Below are 15170 nucleotides of genomic sequence, written 5' to 3' on the forward strand. Positions count from 1 at the left end.
TTTGATAGTGGCGAGATCTAGACAGACTTTGGACGGAGGATGTCTTGCTTACAAGAGTACTTAAACAAACTTGTTAACCCCATTTTGGATTAACATAGCATCTCTCCATTACATATGAGAGATAGCACAATAAGTGTCATGAAATGGCACTCTAAATGTTGTAATTATAAGAATAGCTGGCTATGCCTCAAAACTATGTAATTTGTAAACATTTAGTTCATCATTCATTAAGTTTTGGGCACCCAAGTATGAATAAGGGTTAGTTGTATAAATAACATTATTCTCATAATGCAAGTCACAATCCCTCTTTGTGCCAATTGCGTCTAGTCTTATCTCCTTGCCCTCTTGCTTGTGTATATGGGATGTGTGTGTGTGTGTGTGTGTGTGTGTGTGTGTGTGTGTGTGTGTGTGAGAGAGAGAGAGAGAGTTGAGAGGAGAGAGTTACATTCTCTCATAATGCAAGTCACAATCCCTCTTTTTGTCGATTGTGTTAAGTCTTATCTCCTTGCTCTCTTGCTTATCTATGGTGTGTGTGTGTGTGTGTGTGTGTATGAGAGAGAGAGAGAGAGAGAGAGAGAGAGAGAGCTACATTATTGGTACATGTTCCTTTCATGCTTGTATTCTTGAGTTTGAGCGTAGAGAGGAGTGAATGTCCTTGAAAAAAGAATGGTAACCTCATGGTGACAACTTGCCCCACCAGAAGAGTCAAGACAGTGGTGCTAGCTACCATTAGCAAAGCTTGGAGTCTACTAAGATACGCACTTACACACTGGCAAGTTCCCCACAACAAGTTAAGATGAGAATTGTCCATTCCATTAGAAGAGGGATGGTGTAGCTAGTACCATTTCGGGCGCCGCTACCAAGGAACCACCAGCCTTTTCTACTTTGTTTGCACTCCTTGACATCTTCTTACAAGTCTATTTTCCCTTAATTTAGTTGTTTTGAAGCTTTGTAATTGGTAGAGAAGAGAATATGATGTGGATAAGGTTGTGCTAAAAGAGGAAAAATGTTAGGGATACTTTGGGCTCAACTTTGGGCCCTCTAAGAAGTGCCAACTCAACTTAGAGAGAGATAATCCATAAAGTTTTAAAAATAAGATGAAATTGAGTTTGGCATATTTTCTCTCCATTTCTTTTAAAATATAAAAGATACATTCCTCCTCAGCAGCCCTTGAAGTTTTTAATCACTTATTCTTTTCATATACGTGAAGAATGAAGTGGTTAGTTTTTAGAGTTTAATGGCTCATTTCTTTAAAGATCTATTTACAAACTGAAATAGCATCTCTCTCAAAGTTTAAATGAAAAAAGCACCTGAAGAATAAAATGAAGTAAATGACGCTTTTTTCTTTACATTCTCATTTTGCTACTAGGGTTATCAAAAGCAAGGAGAAACAGAAAGAGAATCAATAAGATGGTAGAGGGATCAAGAGCAAGGAGAAATAGAAAGAGGGATCAATAAGATGGTGGAGGGATCGAAAGCAAGGAGGAATAGAAAGAGGGTCTTGGTATATCTTTAATCTAAAGCACTAACTTGTTTCTACAATGGATATTGGCCATTTTGAACTGTTGAATGAAGGTAGTGGAAATGATTTCAAAAATCCTTAACTTGTAACACTATGAGGTGTCATGTAAAATTTGTCATTAAAAAAAACTCCTCTCTCAGCCAAGACTTGCTTGATCTTAATTTGTATAGGTGCTCACTAATAAAAGCATGAAACTCTTTAAAGATTCCCACTATACTGTCAATAGACTTCCAATCTACTAGGTTTGAAGGATATATATTTATACAAATAAATACAAGACAAGTGCAAGTATAGAAATGAGGCATAATGCATTAACATAATGTAAAAACCTTTTAAAACACATTGACATACAATTTAGTCTATGGAGTGGGATGTCAATAGGACAACATTGCAAACACAATCTTCAGTGCATGTAGGCATACAAATAAATACAAGACAAGTGTAAGTATAGGAATGAGGCACAATGTATTAACATAATGTAAAACCCCTTTAAAACACATTGACATATAGTTTGGTCTATGGAGTGGGATGTCAATAGGCCAATGTTGCAAACACAATTCTAAGTGCATGTAGGCATGCTGTATGAGGACTTCCTTAATGCTCATTCTTGTGTCAAAGAGCATGAAATCTTTAACTCTACCTTTGTAAGTGTTGATGAACTCATTTGTAGCCTTTTTTCCCAGGACGAGGTAGAGGTCGTGGACGTGGCCAAGGTGGTGGCCGAACATGTAATCAGAATTATGGTCAGTAGAAGCAACAGTTCTAAGAGTCACAACAACAACACATAGGTGGAAGAGGCCAGTTTAGAGGCAGGGGGAGTCAAAGAGATCGTGGTAATTGGTAAAGGCAGCATAATGATACACGAGGGTGTTTTTACTATGGTAAGCCTGGACATGTGCAGGCAGATTGTTATAAGAAGTAGAGTGACATGCGAAATGGAAAAGTGCAGCAAAATAACTATGCATCCTCTAGCAGAAATAATGAGGATAATGAGAGGTTGTTTGTTATGCAATATGTAGTTAATGTTGTGTCTGAAAATGATGTAGCATCATGTAAGGATGATGTATGGTATGTTGATTCAGGAGCTTCGAACCACATGACAAGTCATGGGGTGAGTGGTTCAAGGAAATAAGAGTCTTGAAAGACTAGGTGAAATAGGGTATGACACTGCTCATCTAATTGCCCATGTTGGGGATGTGCCATTGTCCATGCAAGATGGTAAGGTGAAGTACCTTGCAAAGGTACTTCATGTTTCGAACATTACAAATAATTTGGTTTCTGTTGGCCAGATGATTAAGCAGGGTTTGCAGGTCCAGTTTAACCTTGATGGTGGCTGCTATGTAGGAGACTTTAAAGATAAGTGAAGGTTGGTTGCAAAAGGCAACAGAGTGGGAAAAATGTTTACATTGAATGTAAATATGCTTCAAGTGACTGCCACAATGTTTGCAAATTGTTCAGAAGCTGTTGTAGATACAGACATTTGGCATAGAGAATTGGGCATGTAAATGTGCAAAGAATGAAGTATATGTAGACTAAAGAAATTGTGACAGGGCTGCCTAAGTTTAAAGTTGAAGGTATGCAGAAAGTTTGTGAAGCATATCAATTTGGAAAGCAAACAAAACATGTATTTCCACATGACAAAAATGTGAGCAGGAATGTACTAGATGTTGTGCATTCAAATGTATGGGTTCTTGTGAGTACTATGTCTATGGGTGGGTGCAGGTACTACGTAACATTCATTGATGACTGTAGACGGGATGCCAGGTCCTCCACATTCCATCAAGATCTGCCACCATCATCTCCGACCCCTCGGACACCTCCAACCAAAACCGTCGGTGTCCTCTGATGGCTCCGACTGCCTCACTGCCGATAGGCTCCGATTGCTCCGACCCCCGGTGCTCGTCAACATCTCCGACCGCCGATGCCCTCTGCCGACATCTAAAATGTGCATGGCCAACTCCGATGGTACTTATGGAGGCAACACCCCTCCCCCTTTCCCAAGGTAGGAAGAGATCCTCTTCGAGATCCTGAACACCATATTCCTTTCCCAAGGTAGGGAGAGATCCTCTTCAATATCCTCTTGAGCACCACCCGAGGAGGAGGACACCCAAGGAGGAGATAAGGGGAGCACTCTCTAGGCAGCAGGACACACAGAGTCTCAGACACACTCTCACAGATGAGGACACTCTCTCTTATATCCCATTCATGGTAGCACATTCTCATTTTGGAGCAGAGTCTCTCTTGTAGCATTCTGGCCTATAGTTGGTATACAATGTTGCGCTTTGTTGGTGTTTTGTCTATCGCTCTATATGAGCGAGGTGAGTGAGGGGTCAGTGGTGTGTGTGGCGTGATTGAGAGGCCTATGTAGGGATACTGCAGTGCTAGGTGGTGGTCAAAGAGCACGTAGATAGTGTAGAGAATAGGTCTTGCATGTCTAGTTAGTGAGGTCGACTCATTGTTAGCGGGTATACTTCCTCGAGAGGATCCACGCTCCCTTCTCCCCAACCCCAGTGTTTGCATCTGTATTCTTCAAGTTCCCTAGCAAGGATCGGCAGAGTCATCCACAGCTAAGATAAAATTTGGCGATCACGATGGGACTCTCCTAGAGGTTAAGGATAGTCTCAATTTTTTTTTCTTTTTCTTTTTGGCATTTTTTGGATCGTGGTAAGAGGAGTGTTGTGCATGCCCCCGAAGACTAGAGCTTGTGGAGGTGATTCATCCCTTCATTCTCCTCTTAGAACTAGTCATCGTAGGGTTCTTCCTCGTTCCCTTACTCTTCCCTCAACATCTTCCTCTTCTAACCCTATGGCAGCTCCAGGGTCAGAGCCATTGACTACTGTCCTTAACCGTGTGTAAGTTAAGCTACCAACCTTCAAAGTACCATCACTGAAGATGTGGAAGACCATGTGTGGTGGTTCCTCACTATGTGTGACTCAGGAGGTCTCAACCAAGATGATGCACGCTTGGTCTTGTTCCTGACAACGCTAGAAGAAAGTGCCGACCGATGGTACAATCAATTTCCCATCAACCACTTCCCAGATTGGGCCACCCTTAGGCTGCTGTTCTTGGCTACCTTTCGGTCGAGGAACTACTTCGACCTCATCACTCAAGAGCTCAACCAACTCTCCATAAAGGTAAGGGAGTCAGTGGCCCAACTTGTCACAAGAGCTAAACTTTTGGTCGCTCGACTACCCCAAGATCCTGGAAACTACATGCTGCAATCAACAGAGGGTGCTTCGTGTTGAGATATCGAGCTCGTCTAGTGAGGCGGTGGACACTGATGACCCGCCTACTGGGGGATAGGCCCCACACTTACACCACTGGCATGGTTGGTGAGATCTTGAGTGATATACGGCCAGTGGGATGACAGGCTGTGTGACAGCCATTCTAGAGACTGGCATAGTTATAGCGCCAGCTCATTTAGTTGGGTTCACACTATAGAGAACCCGTGTATGTATTGGTTGAGTACCTTTCATATTATGTGTACTCTTATCTTGCCACAATATCTTGCACCTCTAGGGTGCTTTCCCACATACACACAACACCACGATTACATCTCTCAACACCCCCTCTTAATCAAGGTGTTACCCAACTCACCCATCACCCATCAAGGTCGTTCTACTTTTTGTAGCAGTCCTTTGCCATGTGTCCTGGTTTGCCATAGTAATAGCACTCTATGCTATTTGCATTTTGATTTCTTTGCCAACCACCTTGACCTCTTTGGCTCCCCCTGCCTCTAGACTTGCCTTTTCCACCTGTGTATGATTGCTGCTATGAATCATTGGATTGTTGTTGTCCAGAATTCTGATTTCCTTGTCGGCCACCACCTTGGCCTCGACCACGGCCTCTACCTCTGCCTCTACCTAAATTAGAGTAAAAGGCCTATTCCAATGTGTTCTTGCTTTATGAAGAAGAATCCTCACCTAAATCCTTTTCTTCTATGATCAACATAGATATCAAGTCCCGAAAGTTAGGAATATTCTCCCTTACTGCAATGGAGGTCTTGAATGGCTTGTACTCTTTGCCAAGCCCATTCAAATAGACATTCACCAAATTATCATCCTCCACTGATACATTGATAGACCCAATGGATTCAATAATGCCTTTGATCTTTAAGCCATATTCATTGATGGACATGCTTTTCTTTTCCACAGTATGCAACACTTGCTTTAAAACTACAACTTCCTTGCCTTTGTGTTAGTTTGGAACATCTGAACTAGATTCTACCATGCAACTGCTGGAGTGTTTGCTTCCTGTATGTGTGGTGTCCTATCATAGTGTCTATGACACTAATTGAAAGCCAGTACATGAATTTTCTTGCACCCTGATTCCAATCCTTGAATGCCTTTAACTCTGGAGGCTCCAAATTGACATGTTTTCCTACAACAATCAAATAACCTGTAAATAGACAACTTCTGTATGCAACCTGTAATACAGCAATATCTCTTGTAATTGCTACAGAGCAGCGGTACTTCAGCATAGCCTGTGTGTCACCAAATGTGACCAGAGTACATGTACATACACCCAGTATCAACATAAATATAGACAGATAATGCAACACTTTGTATGCTCTTTCTGACCATTGCTTGTGAGCTATAATCTGTTGCTGCTGTGTAGGTTGTCGAGGTGGTTCCGGCTCTGGCTCAGCACCTGTAATAAGATTCCAAAAACCTTTTCCCTTCAAAAAACTTTTGATCTTGTACTTCCATGCCTGGAAGTTCTTCCTATCCAGCTTTTCGCCCACAATTTGTACTGGATTATCCGACATATTTGCTTAATGTGCATCTTCTGCACACGTCCAAATCTATAAACTAGCCTTCCTCAGCTCAACCACACTCCAATGAGTGTTCCAGATACTTCAAAGTAGTCAACAAACTTCAATTTTGATGTAGAAAATCAACCTATATGCATCCAAAATGAATTGGCTCACGTAGTCCAAAATACCCTGTTGTTTTGATGCGCTTTCCAAGGCTCCAAATTGTAATGTAGTGGTCCAATCAAGTGTGGATAACTTGCATTGACACCTAAACAACCTCAATGTTGCATATCAACACTATCCAAGATGCGTACATACCAATTTTATCAAACCCCCTTCTCTGTTTTGGGAAAAACTAGAAAAACCAGTAGTAAATTTGCTCTAATTTCTTCAATCCTTGTCCAAATTGAGCAACCAGGCATTCATTAGCTTAGCAATGATGTCCACTAACTCCATGTAAAAGGAATCAGACCAATTGTTTAAGACGAGTGAGTAATTAGTCGATTAATCACACTCTGTTTCAGTGAACTCAGTAGAGACAGCCTATTTAATCAGCTCATTTCCAGCTCCATAGATGATAATTGATCAAACAAATCATGTAGCCTCCTCCTCACTAGTGTGAATCACAAATTTTCTAAGCCAATTTTTGGATTTATCAAGCACAAGAGTTGATTTAAGTCCTCCACCAATCAAAATCATCAGAAAATGCTCTATTTCTGCTGTAGGATTTGCGTCGCCTGCTGTAGAGGGAATTTGGGATGCTTTTGTTGTCAATTGATCGCATGTGTTGATGCCTAACACACCAATGCAAGTGTACAACCCATCAATGGGTTGATTTTTGCCAAAAATTTGCTCTAATGTCATCAAAATTTGACCTCTATTTCTCTGTTTTGTGAGAGCTTAAAAACCAGTAATTTTCCACTCATTCAAATGCATCAAATTGCTCCAAAATCAGTGTAGGGCTTGTACATGAGTTGCCAATACATTCATCCTTGTCACGTACATGTTTCTTTCCAGATTTGCATCTATTTCACCATACATCACGGCTTCCAAGCTCCAATGGAAAGCTTCCAAAAAACCAAAATTTTTCTTTGCTTTGGGCAACCCTAATTTTCTTTGTTTCTGTTTGAATCACCTGCAATCCGCTCAAGGGTGTTTAGTAGACCTTACTCGGTAGGCCAAGCTCTCAGATCTGATAGAAATCGATGTGCTCCAAGCTTCACAGCATCAATGGCAAACTTCACAGCTTCTTCTCCCTCTTCTCTCACTCACTCATAAACCCTAATAGAGAGCACCAGGCTCTGATACCATGATGAAAAATAGGTAGAGGGAGAGGAGACACACACACAGGAGCAAACCCTAATGTATATTGCAAACCCTAACCATAGCGATAAGAATGCCACATGTAATATTGAATGGTGTGTGAGTGTTGACCAAAAGAACTGGAAAAGGGATGCCACATGGATAATGACATGTAAAGTGGGATAAGGCTAGAGGGCCTATATCATTGTATGGTTCATTTGTGATATGCAATAGAATTGAGTGTTAAGTGTGCAATCTCTCTCTCTCTCTCTCTCTCTCTCTCTCTCTCTCTCTCTCTCTCTCTCTCTCTCTCTCTCTCTCTCTCTTGTTATGGAGTTCTTAGTGTGGTTTAATCCACCCTAATTATGTTGCTTAATCTATGTCTATCACCATGATCAATCCCATTTTAGGATTATTTAACATTATAGTCCGCGCCCAGGGAAGGACCATGTCATGGCTGATCATCTGTCCAGAATCCCAAGTGGGGAGCCAGCCTCGGATGAGGGGATTTGTGATGATCTCCCGGACAGCATGTTGTTTGTTGTGGATGCCACCCCTACTTGGTATGAGGACATTGTGATGCTGCTGAGCACAGCTAGGTTTCCCCAGAATGCCGATGCCAAGGCAAAGAGGAGGCTTTTACTTGAGAGTAGGCCTTATATTCTCATTGTCGGCGGGACAGTTGTACAAGAGGGGCAAGGATGAAATGTTAAGGAGATGTGTCAACCCTCATGAGGTGTCTTGCGTACACGCCCTTCAGTAAATATTGCCTTGATGTCTCATATTGGTGATGTGTTTGAGCCTGAAATGGTTAAGAAAGCTCTTTCCTTACCACATTGGTGTGAAGCAATGCAAGCAGAGATTTCTTCTATTGAATCTAATAACACATGGCAATTAGTTCCACGACCTTCACATAAAAAGGTCATTGGTGTTAAGTGGATTTTCAAAGTCAAGTTTCATTCTAATGGTACTCTTGATAAGTACAAGGCATGCCTCGTTGCTAAAGGTTATGCTCAAAAAGAAGGTGAAGACTTTGATGAAACTTTTGCTCCTACTGCCAGATATTCTACTATTCCTATTGTTTTTGCTCTTGCTTCTCACTATGCCTGGCCTATATATCAAATGGATGTTAAATCTACCTTCTTGAATGGAGATTTAGAGGAGGAAGTTTATGTGGAACAACCTGAAGGTTTTATTACACAGGGTCATGAACATGATGTGTATTTATTACAGAAAGCTCTTTATGGTCTTAAGCAAGCTCCTCAAGCTTGGTATCAGAAGATTGACAGTTTTCTCCTTTCTCTACATTTTGAGAGGACTCATGCAGATCCTAATCTTTATGTGCTTATTGTGGATGATGATATATGCATTCTTGTGCTTTATGTGGATGATTTGACACTCACTGGCTCTAATTCAAACTCAACTCACAACATCATTTGCCATGACTGATCTTGGACTACTCCACTATTTTCTTGGTTTAGAAGTGTGGCAATTTGCTTCTGGCATCTTTCTTTGTCAAAAGAAGTATACTTTAAGGTTGCTTGAGAAATATGGCATGCATGATTGTGCATCACTCACTTGTCCCATGGATCCTAATTTAAAATTATCCAAAGATGATGATTCCCCTGAGGTTGATTCTACAGAGTATCGCCAACTTATTGGTTCTCTACTTTATTTGGTTAACACTGGCCAGATCTCTTCTATGCTATGAGTATTCTCAGCCAATTCTCTTCACAGCCTCGTTGATCTCATTGGTAGGCAGCTTTGAGGGTTCTTCGATATCTTCATGGAACTCTTGAGTATGGCATTTCTTATGCAGGTGGAGATACACTTATTGGTTACTCAGATTCTGATTGGGCAGGGTGTATTGATACTAGGCGTTCCATGTCAGGCTATTGTTTTATGCTTGGTAAAGGACTTGTTTCTTGGAAATGTCAAAAGCAGCGAATTACTTCTTCTTCATCGACCGAAGCAGAGTACAAGTCATATCTTGATGCCACTTCTAAAGCACTTTGGCTTCAACAAATTCTGAATCACCTTGGATGTTCATCTACTCCAACACTCATCTACTCAGATTCACAGAGTGCTATTGCTTTAGCCAAAAATCCAGTTATTCGAGGATGATCCACACATTGATGTTCATTTTCATTTTGTTCGTGATTGGATTTCTGAAGGTCGCATTCAGCTTGAGTATTGTCCTACAAAAGATAATGTTGCTGATTTGTTTACTAAGACTCTTCCTCGACCTACCTTGGATTATCTTCTTCAGCGCGTTGGCGTTGGTCCTCCCATCTGGACGTGAAGAGGAGGTGTTGGCAGATGGTGTCATGCTAGTGACACACTCTTTAGCCTCTAGGCATTTTTGGAATTTATAGCATTCATTTCCATTTTTTCCTATTTACACACATTTTTGGGTGGAGGAAAGGGTGGAGGAACTTTCCTATATATATGAGGCATTGTAGTTCATTTCTAATCAAGTTGGCTAGTGGTTCATTGATGAGTTCTTAAGTACATTGTCTCTTCTCTCATCTCTTCTTTCTCACAAAAATATCTCATTTTATTGATTAAAAATTGGGGATAATGATGAGAAAAAGTTGCCTACTCATAAGGGGAGATCCCCACACTGAGGTGTCAAAATTCAAATTTTTAATTCTTTTCTTTGGTCCTTAGTCCACTCTTCATCTTATGTGAGCATTTACTCATTTTTGGGGGGTTTTTCTTTTATTCTTCAATTTATCTCCTCCCTACACTTGGATTGATCCTATTGGCCCCCATAGGAACCTTAATTGGACCATAATCCAAAAATTTCCAAAAATCTGGACCCTTAGGCTAAGGTCCTTTATACCTATTTTCAATTAATTCCAATTGCACATTGGAAAGTTCTTTTTGAATTTTTGTTTCAAGGGAAACCATTTTAGACACTAGGAGGATTTTTATATCCAAAAATATCTCAATTTTGAATTACCTCCCTCTAGACATTTTCTCTCTCCAAGCCAAAACAGGGTAAAACATGATCTTTCTTTTATTTCAGAGAGGGGAATAATTATAAGATCAAAAGGGAAGGTCCTTATACCTGTACACCTCAAAAGCTGGAGGGAGGAATCTTACATATAGGCTCCCATCGGTCGCTCGCTTTCCATATGTGCTTTTCTACATGCTCCTCCATATCACCCCTAAGAGGATAGGCCAAATAAGCCCTCTTTTCCATCATTTCTGTAGTGGGTGTTTTGACATCCACAGTAGGATCATACGGGTAGTGAGGATCAAAGGTGGTTACCTACATGACTGCTTCAAAGAAAAGTTATGGCTGCAACCAAGGGTTTCCATCCTTGATAACCTCCAAATATGTTTCCTCTAGCATCTGCTCCAATATGTTTCCTCTAGCATCTGCTCCAATATGTCCTCCTTTACAAAAATTTCAGCAAACAGTGTCAAGAGAGCTTCTTGTGCTATGTGGAAGATATTGTACCTGGGATGCTCTTTAGCTTCTAAACCTTTGGTGTGACAAGGAAAATCCATTACTGATTCAGTTGGTTCACCGGTGGGTACTTGTGATGTTTCTTCCCACCAAGTTGTATCTTCCTGTTGTTGCCAAGCATTTTTCTCCTCTTATTATAGACCCTCATATGGCACTATCTAATCCTCCAGAGTCCTGGCAATCAAGGACTGGAACGAGGGGGTAAGCAAAGTCATGTATTGGCTTTCAATCAATGTCAGAGACACAATGATAGGACACATATAGGATGCCAACACTCCAGCAATTACATGTGGTAGAATCTAGTGCAGATATTCGAGACCAACACAAAGGCAAGGAAATTGCAGCTAAAACAAGAGCTACATACTGTGGAAAAGAAAAACATGTCTATTAATGTGAGTATGCTTTAAAGATCAAGGGCATTGTTGAATCCCTTGGGTCTAACAATGTATTGGTGAAAGATGATAATTTGGTAAGTGTATATTTGAATGGGCTTGGCAAAGAGTACAAGCCATTCAAGACCTCCATTGTAGTTAGAGTCTCAACTTTCGAGAATTGGTGTCTATGCTGATCATAGAAGAAAAGTCTCTAGGTGAGGAATCTTCTTCATAAAGCAAGAACACAATGATAGGACACATATAGGATGCCAACACTCTAGCAGTTACATGTGGTAGAATCTGGTGCAGATATTCGAGACCAACACAAAGGCAAGGAAATTGCAGCTAAAACAAGAGCTACATACTGTGGAAAAGAAAAACATGTCTATCAATGTGAGTATGCTTTAAAGATCAAGGGCATTGTTGAATCCCTTGGGTCTAACAATGTATTGGTGGAAGATGATAATTTGGTAAGTGTATATTTGAATGGGCTTGGCAAAGAGTACAAGCCATTCAAGACCTTCATTGTAGTTAGAGTCTCAACTTTTGAGAATTGGTGTCTATGCTGATCATAGAAGAAAAGTCTCTAGGTGAGGAATCTTCTTCACATAAAGCAAGAGCACAATAGAATAAAAGTCTCTTCTTCACAAAGCAAGAGCACAATAGAATAAAAGTCTCTTCTTCACAAAGCAAAAACACATTAGAATAGGCCTTCTACTCTAATTCAGGTAGAGGTAGAGGTAGAGGGTGTGGTCAAGGCCAAGGTTGTGGGGCCAACTAGAACTCTCAACAACAATCCAATGATTCTCAGAGCAACAATCATACACAAGTAAAAGAGACTAGTCTAGAGGCAAGGGGAGCAAAGAGGCCAAGGTAGTTGGTAAAGAAATCAAAGTGCAAACAGCATAGAGTGCTATTATTATGGCAAACCAGGGCACATGGCAAAGGACTTCTATAAAAAGCAAAATTACATTAAAAGTGGAAAGTTGTAGCGAGGTAACTATGCATCATCTAGTAGATAGGGTGGTGGTGATTACAAAAGTGAGTCGTTGTTTGCACTGATAGAAGAGTAGCTGTTTGTGAAGGAGCACATGCTCAATTCCACAAAACAGGGGATGTGTTAGGATATAAAGATATATGATATGTGGATTATGGCACCTCTAACCACATAACCAGTCATGTTGAGTGGTTTAGAGACATACAGAAAAGGGAAAAACTAGGTTATGTAGAAATACGTAATGATACTATGCATCCCATTGCGCATGTTGATAAAGTTCCACTGTCTATGTGGGATGGAAAAATGAAGTACTTGGTTGATTTACTTTATGTTCCAAGTGTTACAAAGAACTTGGTTTTTGTTGGTTGAGCAGGGTTTGCAAGTGAGGTTTAGTCCTCAAGGACGTTTTGTGGTTGAGGACTTCAAAAATTAGTGTTGCTTGGTTGCAAAGGGTAAAAGAAATGGTAGAATGTGAGCATGCCTCAGGTAAAGGCATCCTTGTTTGTGCATGGAACAGGTGTCATTGCATATATTGGCATACGATACAAGCGCATTGGTCATGTGAATACACAACGATTGAAGTCTATGCAAGCCCAAAATATTGTTGCAGGTTTGCCAAAGTTTATTATTGATGGTATGCAAAAAGTATGTGAAGCATGCCAACTTATTAAGCAAGCCAAAGATGCTTTCCCACATGAAAAGCACGTCAGTGCAAGGCCATTAAATGTTATACATTCAGATGTATGGGGACCGGCCAAGACTGCAACAATTGTAGGGTGTAGGTATTATGATACATTCATTGATGAGCACACTAGGAAAGTGTGCTGGGTTTACTTTATGAAGGAGAAAAGTGATGTGTTTGTTCACTTTCAGAGATTTAAAGCCTTGATCAAGAAGGAAAAAGGCATGCATATAAAATGCCTGAGATCAGATGATGGGGGAGAATATTTCTCCAATGATCTCAGCAATCTCCTCAGAAAGCATCCTCGGAAATTCACTTTCCATAGAAGGAGACATCACCTGCGTGCATGAAACTCATAAAAATCCCCTATTTAAGTTTTTCTAAAAAATAAACTATACCCATTTCTAAGCATATGAGTCCCAGCTATGAAATTCAAGTACCCCTTATTTAAGGTTTAAAAATCAAATAGCAAATATTGATGTTATACACATGACAAGTTGCAGCCCATGTAAGTAGCATGGATGTAAGCTCTAGAAGCACAAAGACCAACATGTACCGTCCAAAAATTGTTCCATATGTGGTTAGCTTAAAAGAGTATTAAACTAATTGAGTTTTTAAACTACACCACTAGATCACATATTATAAACTAGAAGAAGAAATGAAATCCCTACTTTCATTCTCCCTTGCTCCCTTGCTCCCTTGTCTTCCCCTGTGCCACCATAAATCCCCCTAACTCACCCCCTAACTTATAAGCTTAATTAAGCCCCCCCATTTAAAAAACCCCCTCCCTTACACTCACGATACCATAAGATATGGATTGTGAATCCCCTGGGGAAAGAAGGGAATCAAGAGACAATTTACATGTAGGTACACTCCGTAAACAGAATGGTTTTGTAGAAAGAAAAGCAAGCACATTGTAAAAGTGGCACGTGCCTTGATGTGGCTGAAAAGAATATGCCACATTACTTTTGGGCAGAAGCAATATCAACTGTTGTGTACATTATAAACAGGACACCCACTGCAATTGTTCATGGTATGAAACCTAAACAAAAGTTCATAGGAATACGACTGGATGTGTCTCACTTAAAAGTGTCTGGGTATATTACATATGTGCATGTTCCGGATGTGTCTCACTTGAAAGTGTTTAGGTGTATTGCATATGTGCATGTTCCTGATGTGTCTCACTTGAAAGCGTTTGGGTGTATTGCATATGTGCATAAGACCGGATGTGTACTGCATATGTGCATTAGATCGGATCGCTTGAAAGTATTTGGGTGTATTGCATATGTGCATGTTTTTGATGAAGTAAGAACAAAGTTGTATCCAAAAAGGCAGAGAAATGCATCTTTATTTGTTATGCTATGGAGTAGAAAGGTTATAGATGGTATAACCCTACCACTCATGAGATGCAAGTAAGCAGAGATATCTTTTTGAGTAGCTGGTAAGCACTAGCAGCAGCAGTGAATGTAACAGAAGATGTAGATGTAAGAAGTGATGATGTTGCACCACATATAGAGCATCAATCATAGGTGCTTAGTCGACCTGGAGAGTCCTCTAGCAGTGGATCCAATGTTAGCCCATGGTCAGGTAGGCTGAGGACAGATGTAGGTACACATGTATCATGTAAAGACAAGGAAAAGGTATGTAAACTTTTGTGCTTAGTCGACCTGGAGAGTCCTCTAGGAGTGGATCCAATGTTAGCCCATGGTCAAGTAGGCTGAGGACAGATGTAGATACACATGTATCATGCAAAGACAAGGAAAAGGTAGATCAAACTTTTGTGCCTCATCTGTCAGCAGGTCACTCCTATGTGGATGGTGACTCTAGAAGCTCTAATCAAAGCCTTGATGAGGAGCTTGGCATTCTGTATGTGGTTACTCCTAGTGTAAGGAGAACCAGAGCTGTTTTGAGGACACCTGACAGTGATCCAGGTGAACGCAGGTCTATAAGAATTAAGTACCTTGTTGATATGTTGAGATATGATGGATATACAACCCATCATTTTTCTTACATGGTTAAAGCAATACACAGGAATTTGAGCCCACTTGTTTTGAGCCCA

This window comes from Cibotium barometz, chromosome 11 (assembly GCF_041138505.1).
Source record: "Cibotium barometz isolate CiBa-2024 chromosome 11, ASM4113850v1, whole genome shotgun sequence".
Taxonomy (NCBI): domain Eukaryota; kingdom Viridiplantae; phylum Streptophyta; class Polypodiopsida; order Cyatheales; family Cibotiaceae; genus Cibotium; species Cibotium barometz.